Source organism: Urocampus carinirostris, chromosome 10, assembly GCF_059441175.1.
Source record: "Urocampus carinirostris isolate Australia breed hairy pipefish chromosome 10, RoL_Ucar_1.0, whole genome shotgun sequence".
Classification (NCBI taxonomy): Eukaryota; Metazoa; Chordata; class Actinopteri; order Syngnathiformes; family Syngnathidae; genus Urocampus; species Urocampus carinirostris.
The window spans coordinates 2,151,592-2,160,350 of record NC_142358.1 but is presented as its reverse complement, the minus strand read 5'-3'; the positions used below and the strand labels follow the sequence as shown (position 1 = coordinate 2,160,350).

Here is an 8,759-nt window from a genome sequence, read left to right as displayed (position 1 = left end):
ATTTGTGTGATCAAGGGATATACAAATAAACATGACACAACTAGACACAATGACTGAAACCAAAAGAAACAAACCTGGCGTGGTGGTGGGATGAAATGACACAAGGAGGATGACAGAAGAACAACAAGTGACCTGCCAAAGTTTAGGTTTACGTTTAGGGTAATTTATAAACACTAATTGGGGCCCTCTGATGGTAGCAGAAATGTCAGACCCCGAGAAGTTTTAATTGAAGAAATGCACTAACAAATCCATCACATCACACGACTCATCACAGGCAATTAAATATCCTGGCGCTGTATGTCTTTGATTTGCTGTTCGGTGATATTGCTTGCCATTACAACTGCACTTAGCTTCACTGTCTTGGCGGAGACAACTATTTCGCTTTTGTTCTTGAAATCTACAAACAGGTGATCTGATATGTTGATGAATGCCTTCTTCATGTACAGACACTGCCCTACTTACGAACGATCGTCCGGAACCAATCGTTCATAAGTTGCTTCAGTACTATAATAATAATAATAATTTCCTAGTATTGTCATTCTGTGTAACAATGTACACAGAACGAAATGTCGATTACACCTGACCCGTTGTAGCGAGCCGATGCAGCCGCAGCCAACAGAGGGCACCGCCATTTACCCATGTTATAAGTCTTAGGTATGACTCGGCCGAGGCGCGAACCAGCGACCTCCCAGTCTCAAAGCGGGCGCCTTACCATCTAGGCTACTGAGCTGGTATTTTGTATGTTTAAGGCTTATGTAAGTAGCCTGTATTGTTTTGTAGTAAAAAATAATAATTTAATAAAAAAATATGCTCTATAAAGATAAATAAAGTTAAGTTTAACTTACTTGTGGAAGATGGGCTTCACGAGTTAGGCTACTTCCTCCTCCGTGGTAGATAGTGGGCGAGAAAAAGCAATCCAACCATTTTCTCGACCACATCAATCTTTATTATTCAACTTTCATTGAAAAACTGCTTTCCCCTTCTTTAGAATTTACACCAATCATATTGAATTGATGCATGAGATATTAAACAATAAAAACATCATAGTTCTTAGGGCGCTAGAGATACAGTATTAGTAGGATGTTTACACACAAACTAGAAAGTAGAAGCCGGATTTCTTCTTTGGGGTGGTTGCTGGGTGACCTCTCACAGTGCCACACGGTGGAAAAAAGCGCTACACTACTGTCCTCTACTCAGAAAAAGGTGCACACAATACAAAATTTAACTTACAGCAATGTCCGGATATATTTCGACATCCCCAAAAAAATCTACCATCTACCATTTTTCGTAAGTTGAATAGTCTTAAGTAGGCAAGCATTTTTAGTCACAATCTGTCAACAGTTCTCCCCGCTTTGTTATTTCCTGGTTTGCAACAAAATCTGTGGCAGGAGTGTAGTTTGGAGATGCAATCCAATTTTGCTCATCTACTTTCTCCAGAAGTGATGCAACCACACTTTTTCTCTCACTTCCAACTGGGTACTGTGCCGCCAATGTAGCATGCCTTCCCTGTAAAGTTATTTCAACATTACTCTTTTTGTTTTTTGATGACTTCTTTCTACTGAGGAAACATTAAGTCAATCCATCTACATCCACAATAAATGATGAATAAATTATAAATGAATGATTTAGTCCAAAAATGTTGAATCCTCTGTTCTCCTCGGTTATTTTTCTATTTTTACCTTTGGGGTCCATGGCCGATTTGTTGGAAACAGCCACCTGTCTTGCCTGGTGACCCTTCCCCTTTAAAAGGGGCGGAGCTCGGGCCACACAGCTCTGGACAGTGGAGAAAGAGGGTAAAGCAGAGGAGTTGAGCTTGTAACTCTTTGGCTGCGTCCCATTCTTCGCACTTTCACTCGCTATGTGCCCTAGTCACTCGGTTTGCGCGTTCACGTGAAAATGGGGTGTGTCCCGATACTCTCAAGACCGAGGCAGAAGTGCCCTCAAACCAAGTCGTAACCACTTCAAGACCGAGGGGGCTCTCGACCTCACTTGGCAGCGAAGTGACTACCCAGAAGGCTTTGCGAATTCTCAATATCAACAAACATGCCCGAAAAGGAACCACACAAATGTAAGTAGTTTTCCACAACCACGCATGTATTTGCAATAAAATGTATTGAGATATCTTAGTTAGACGTAAATGCAATAGAAAATCGTATTTTCGCGTTAAAACACGAACATTGCAAAATCGCTACTTTACGAAGTGCACTAATCTACCAAGGGAGCTGGCAAAAAAAAAACCTTCACGCTACAAACTGTAAAGTAGGATAACTGTGCAGAAAATCACGGTTCAGCCCATCCCTGTTTTTATCTTAAACGAGTCGTGCTTTTCATGTACATGGCCAGTCGCTAAAGGAGCATAGTCAGAATACCGTTCTGGACATAAGCGCTTGTTTACTGCACACAATTTCGGGTGTCGTGTTTTATTTACAATATGATTCTTTCATGTGAGATCAGAATGCATTAGTTTTCATCATGCATTACGAGTAATGTCTCCGAATTTCACGTGGAAATACAGTTGAAACAAACTACTATCACATAGTTCACTGTCTTCTCTGTAAACACATATTAAGTGAACGAATTACCTTCTCAAAATGTTGTCCAAATGTGGAGACAATTCTAAAGCATATGTGATGCTGGCCAATAGAAGGCTCATACAGCCATAAGAATAACATGTCAATTTCATGTCTCACATCAACTAGTTGAGCATCGTATACACAGTTGTTTTTGTACAATACATCAGCATTAAGTAATTCTTGTTTTTTCCACCCAACCTAAAGGCCATTGTAGAACGTCCCATGGAAGAGCTGGTCACCATCACAGCTACCACGCCATCCACACCACCGGGCACGTCGTTGGCACCTTCTAATCCGGCGCCAAACCCCAAATCACCCAGAAAAAAAAGGAAGCACGATACACTCCTTGACTTTTTGAAAGTGGAGTCTGCCGGAGTGAGGAAAAGTCTCGAAGAAACTGTGGCCAAAACTGAGCGGTTCCCGTCCTTTTTGGGAAGCTCGTGGACAAATTTCCAGAACAGTGACATCTCTGCAATGTTTCCCTTTGTTTTATAAAAGGAAAATATTTTTTTTTATTAAGAACTCAATGAAGTTCCAGTTTGTGTTTTCCAGCTTCATGGAAGTATTGGTATATTTTTGTTAAAATTTGTGACACATTATTTATTTACTATTATGTATTTTGGCCCAATGTGAGTTTGTTTTTCTGAAAGTAAAGTATTATTTAAGCTGGAGTGATTTGTAGTTGTTTTCTGTCCAACAGTCACATAGTTCACACGCAGTATCTCACATCATTATGAAATAAACCACCAAGGTGTTACTCAAAATGAAGATGTTTATTGAATAGTAATGCAGAAAAGCACATAATGCAAATGTGGGTCTGACTTAAAGAGCCTAAAATATGGCTTTTGGGCAATTTATTCCATATTAACTGTGGACAATTCTTTGTACGGTGGACCTGGGAACCCTGAAGACCCGTGACACCACACGGTAGGACAGAGCGTGGGCCAGCCAGTACACGTAGATCAGGACCTCCAGCCATGGCCCTGTTCCCTCTTTAGCAGCTCCTGCAGGGCCCACATAACCTTCTTGCTCAACCTTAAGTCCTGAATGAGTTCTGACTCCAATCCAACCATAAGCACAGGATGGGAACATTCCTGTCCAACCTGTCCATGCTTATGGGACAGCCACTCTGGAACACAATAGAAAACAAACATTTTAGACATAAATGTGGGCATAGAAAAGAAAAAGACCGCTTTAACTGTGATGTAAGCATCATGAAAAAATGTTGAAATTTTTTTGGTTTGAACAAATTTATTGACACTAATAACAAAAAAAACAATCATGACAATCACAACAGCAATCAAGCACATTCACAATATTATATTCCAATATGATGTTATTAACAGCAAACACAATGTGAGGGTTTGAACAACCCTTCTCGAAAATCCTATTTGCAATCAAGCATATTCACAATTTCATTATATGATATCTTTGTTAGTGTCAATAGATCTGTCCAAGCCAAAGTCGATTGTCTTTTTTGGTCTGAACAAATCCCTTGACACCAACAACAGAAAACAATCATGACCAAACAACAGCAATCAAGCACCTTTTTTATATCCAATGACAACTCTTTTGAATTAAATTCCTTATGAACTAAGGTTTTTGGGTCGTACAGGGAAGTTTGGTGACGATATTATGTCAGCTTAAGGGTCAGGTGGACTGTTCTTGTGTTTGTTTACTTTTCGTCATGTCACACATTCAAGACCCCTACTATGTGTCATAAAATGGCATTAAGATACTAATAAGTAGATTGCCATTTATGTCTACACAAACATAGGGTATTACGTGAACGTGCATTGTATGTTAACTCTTACTGTATTTGACCGAACGGGTCATTTTTTTACTGAGTGTACGTACCTTGTAAAGGTGAATCAGCACTACATAGCGCCGAAGCTGTCTTCAGTATAGCACATTTCTCCTCCGTTGATTGGAGACACGGAAAAGATGATGAGCTTTCAGGCAATCGGTAATAACACAGCTGTAGCGGGCATTTTTAACGTTGCACGAAATCTCCAACTGACACACTACAGGTTGAGACTCGAGTTGTTTACATGTGACGTAGGCCTATACGTCACTAAGGTCTACAGCCAATTAATATTACCGCCATCTCCTGGACAGGGGTGGAACCTTGCAAGTCTTGTCCAAACCTTTTCCACTTTGCACTCCACCGGCGGAGGGCACTCCTCTATCGAGGGACCTCACTGGAGGGTCCTCAGGGCCGAGTGAGAGAAATGGGATTGGGCCTAACTCGCAACAGCTCCTTGGTGATATGTAAGATTTATTCACACTGAAAAACGTTAAAAAAGGTTTGTGTCATGTTAATCCTCCCACAGAAACCATATTAAAACAAAAAATGTAATTTCCTCTGTTGAGATCTGTCAATTTCTATGGCGCTCTTACTCGTGGAATTGCGGTAAAGCGTTTTCTATTGGGTGACGTCATTACGTAAACACAACATGTCTGTGTAGTTGATTGCCATGTTGAATCGGATGAAGACGAGTTCTTGTTTGTTTGCTGTTAAGAATAAATATTCTTCAAGACTGAACCACAATGTCCTGCTTATCTTCGTACGCATTAGGAAACCGCACACGCTGTGACATCCTTAACATCCTCCCCAATTGTTTTCAATGTTTTAAACATTTTTCGAAATGCTCCAAGGAGCCATTTGGCAGCGCCTAAGAGCTGCATGCGGCTCCTGAGCCGCGGGTTGCTGTTCGTGAGGCAGAATTTGACAACATTCAACTAAAAAAACTATGTGATTTTAATCAGAAAATGTTCATCATTTTTCGCATCATGTGGAGGGAAAGGCCCATCAGCTGTGGACTCCACTTCCTGAGGGTTCTCAGGAGAAGAAACCTGGAACAGAAGTTGCTGGTGTCCTACAAAGCCACAGTGGAGACCAATGTTCCCTCTAATTTTCCACGGGTCTGAGCGTTCGCACAAAGTCTGTGAGCAACGCTTGAAACAACAGTGAGCAACCATAATCCCAAGTGTGGCAAGATAATTATCAAACATGATTTTTCTTTTCTACTTTTTTCTAAATTCCTTTAAAAAAATCTCACCGTGTTTATTTTTTCCGAGCTGTTACTTTTTTCTCTTTGTTATCTCTTTCTTTTCCTTTTTCTGGCTTTTTTCTAAACTTTTCCTTATTTTTTCTCTTCCTGTTGTTTCTTTTTTTCTCAGCTTTTCACTACTTTTTCCTTTTGGTATTTTTTTTCTTTTTTGTTCTATCCACCCTTTCTTTAAGTCATTTTGTGCATAATTTTACATGATATTTGGTCATGTTGGGATTAATGAAGCAAAAACAACCCAAAGAGCCGTTTAGGACCTGAAAGAGTTCCTTTCCTGTGAGTAAGCCGAGCCGAAAAAGCCGGTTCCCCAAGAAACTCGACTAATTTTACTCAACTTCGTTCTCCTTCGACTCGACTTCAAAATACCGCATTTAGGACACAACGTCAGGGGAGCCCGTGTATTTTTACCTTCATGCACTCTAACTTTGACTTGAGTCGCTTCTTAATTAGTAATTTTGAGCCCTCATTTTTGTGCGCTAGCTAGATTTTCTTGTGCGCTGAGAATGTGCGAGCAGTGCGCAATTGCGCATGTGCGCAGCTTAGAGACTGGTCACAAGGTATATATTTTCACAATTTCGTGCAATAGTATATATTTTGACAGTTTCATCAAACAGCTGCGAAAAAAGAAAGGGGAAAAAAATCGCAAAATATGCTTTCAGGTTTGTGCGTTCAATAAAGGTGGTGATGGGCCTGGGGAAGGAGAAGCTGTCTGTTTGTGCTTGTTTTCAGGGACCTGTAGAGCCTACAAGAGGGCAGTACGTCAACAAGGTGGTAAATGGTAAAAGGAATGCATTTATGTAGTGCTTTTCCAGTCACAGAGGGCCTTTTATAGGCTTTACAATAACTTCACACTTTACCCATTTACACACACAATCACACACCTATAGAGGAGTCAACCATACAAGGCCTACCTGCTTATTGGGGGCATTAGGGATTCAGTGTCTTGCCCAAGGACACTTAGATATTTAATTTGAAGGAGCCGGGAATCAAACCTGCAACCTCTTTCCTCCCAAGATGTTATGTTTATAATGTTGATGGCTCTGCTACCGTATTGCAAGCTGTCAATGTCCGATGACCTTTTGAGCAGTGCTTATTACTCTCTGAATGTTTTTCTTCTTCAATGCATGACAGAATGGTCTCCACCAGTGTTCCCTCTAAGCTGCGCGCATGCGCAATTGCGCACAGTTCGCACATTCTCAGCGCACAAGGAAATCTAGACAGCGCACAAGGGTCCTAAACGGCTCTTCAGGTTGTTTTTGCTTCTTTAATCCCAGCATTACCAAATACTATGTAAAATTATGCACAAAATGACTTAAAGGAAGGGGGGAATAGAACAAAAATGAAAAAAATGCCAAAACGAAAAAGTAGTAAAAAGCTGAGAAGAAGGCAAAAATTTGAAAAAAGCCAGAAAAAAAGAAAAGAAAGAAATGTAGGAAAAAAGTAAATAGAGAACAAAAAGAAAAAGTAACAGCTCGGAAAAAATAAACACAATGAAATTTTTTCAAAGGAATTCAAAAAAAAGTAGAAAAAACACGGAAAAAAGAAGAAAAAGTTTGTTTTGCATTTAAATAGTTTCCAATTATGTCAAGTGAATATTGTTGCTAACATTGTACTTCCACTAAAAATCTGATCAAGTACAGTTCTGTATCTTACAAACGACTAAATAAGCCCCCAAAAGTGTTAATATTATGTGACAAAATATTTCAGGAAATTAAAAAAATGGATATCTTGTGAAAGAATTGTAAGAACAAACGACGTTTGTAGGCCGTACAACCTTTGCAATAATACATGAGTCAATTCATTGAAAAGAGAAAAAAAATTTTGTACAGCCGGAAACTCGGCAAAATGTAACTTGAAGTCAAGTTTTGGACATGTTTGATAATTAATTTAATCGCCACACTTGGGACTATGGTTGATCACTGTTGTTTCAAGCGCTGCTCACTGACTTTGTGTGAACGCTCACCCGTGGAAAATTAGAGGGAACATTGCTTGTGACCTTTTCTTGTTGTTGCTGCTAAATGTTATTGCACTTCTTTCCATCGCTCTATTTTTACGATGCATCATTCTTTCTCATTCACGAATATTGCACTATTATTACACCTTAGGCCAGTCTCTTAGCACTAAGTTGTAAGTATTTTTTTCCTGCCTTTTATCCTGATAGTCTTTTTTGAAATCTTAATATTGTTTTTTCTTTTTTTTCATCGGGTTTATGTTGGATGAAAAAGGAATTTTGTATTTGTATAAATAGTGCAAACGTGTCATTTTTACAAGTAGGTAGAGTTAACCTACATTCCTTACGTTAGAATTCAATTGAGTTTATTGCAGCAAATGTTTTGAAGCTATTTCAGATTGACCTTTGGCTTTTGACTTATAGTGAGTAGATGCGCCTTCAAGGTAAGCTAGAGTGAATTTGAACTAATACTTTCAAGCTGCTTTATCTTACTGTAACTATTGACTGACTGTTCAGCGAGTTAAAGTGTCGTGGAGTTGACGGGAGTTAAATCTGGAGGTAATTAAAATTATTTATAACAAATGTTTTTAAGGTGTTTCGGTTTCATTTCAGTTTTTGACATGTCGTCGACAAGTCAAAGCGGCTTCGACTTAACTGAATTTGATGCTCAAGTTCATTTGAGTTAAATACAGCAAATGTTTTGAAGTTTTTTTTAGCTCAACTTTGGCCTTTGACTTGTCAATCAGGAGCAGAAGCAGCTTCCAATTAAACCAGTGTTCTCGTTTGCCCGCATCCATGCGTCCTAGACGCATTATTTTTGCTGGGGACGCAATGTGTCAAATCAACGTGCGTCCCCGGGACGCAATTTTTTTGACACGAAACTGTCATTATCATTTTTTTTAAAAGATTTAACGCACTCCAAAGTTTTCGTCAGGCAGATCCGCATTTGTTGTTTTGGTCTCGCGGTTCGAGTTTTCATCTGCACACCGATCCCGTTCGAGTTGTGTAGTCTGTCTCTTTTTAGAGAAGCGGCTTTTTCGGCTCAATTCATTAAAGAGCCGGCTCTCAAACGGCTCACTTGCTTTGATGCATTATAATACAAATGATTATGTTGTATAAAGAAGTATAAAAAAAAGGAAGTATAAAAGGAGAAAATGAAAAAAG

General features: G+C 39.4%; 2 long non-coding RNA genes across 2 annotated transcripts; one reads left to right on the top strand and one right to left on the bottom strand.

Annotated features, from left to right (window-relative positions):
• Positions 1-1,787: 1,787 nt before the first annotated feature.
• On the top strand, positions 1,788-3,244 carry LOC148357467 (uncharacterized). The gene is made up of 2 exons (XR_015851591.1): positions 1,788-2,068; positions 2,778-3,244. It is a non-coding gene; the product is annotated as an uncharacterized LOC148357467 (long non-coding RNA).
• An 83-nt stretch (positions 3,245-3,327) lies between these two features.
• On the bottom strand, positions 3,328-5,606 carry LOC148357466 (uncharacterized). Its single transcript, XR_015851590.1, has 2 exons — positions 4,431-5,606; positions 3,328-3,702 (listed from the first exon to the last, which is right to left on the bottom strand). It is a non-coding gene; the product is annotated as an uncharacterized LOC148357466 (long non-coding RNA).
• Between the last annotated feature and the right edge of the window lie 3,153 nt (positions 5,607-8,759).